The following is a 536-nucleotide window of genomic DNA, read 5'->3' as shown; positions in this document are numbered from 1 at the left end:
CAAATGCCACTATAGGGCTGATGATCTCCGTATGGAGCAACGGTCCTAGGAGAGAGTGCAGGCAGCTGGGAATCAAAACATGCATGTGAGCAGGCTAAGTTGTTTCATTTGTGTTTGGCTCTTTGTGACCCTTTGGACTGTAGTCTGTCAGCTCCTCTGTCCATGGAATTCTGCAAGCAAGAATACTGGAGGGGGTTGCCATGCTGTCCTCCAGGAGATCTTCTCTAGGTATTGAACCAGCATCTCTTATGTCTCTTGTGTTGACAGGTGGGTTCTTTATCACTAGCACCACCTGGGAAGCTCAGGAATCAAAACAGGGTCTTATTTTTTTCCTCTTTTTTTATATTAAGGTGTAGTTGCTTTAGGGCTTCCCGGCTGGTTCTGTGGTAAAGAATCCTCCTGCCAATGCAGGAGACACCAGTTCGATCTCTGGGTTAGGAAGATCCCCTGGAGGAGGAAATGGCAACCCACTCCAGTATTCTTGCCTGGAAAATCCCATGGACAGAGGAGCCTGGGTGGGCTACAGTCCATGGAGT

Source organism: Bison bison, unplaced genomic scaffold, assembly GCF_000754665.1.
Source record: "Bison bison bison isolate TAMUID 2011002044 unplaced genomic scaffold, Bison_UMD1.0 scf7180017864461, whole genome shotgun sequence".
In the NCBI taxonomy this organism is placed as follows: domain Eukaryota; kingdom Metazoa; phylum Chordata; class Mammalia; order Artiodactyla; family Bovidae; genus Bison; species Bison bison.
The sequence above is the reverse complement of the archived record's forward strand: the minus strand, read 5'-3'. Positions refer to the sequence as shown.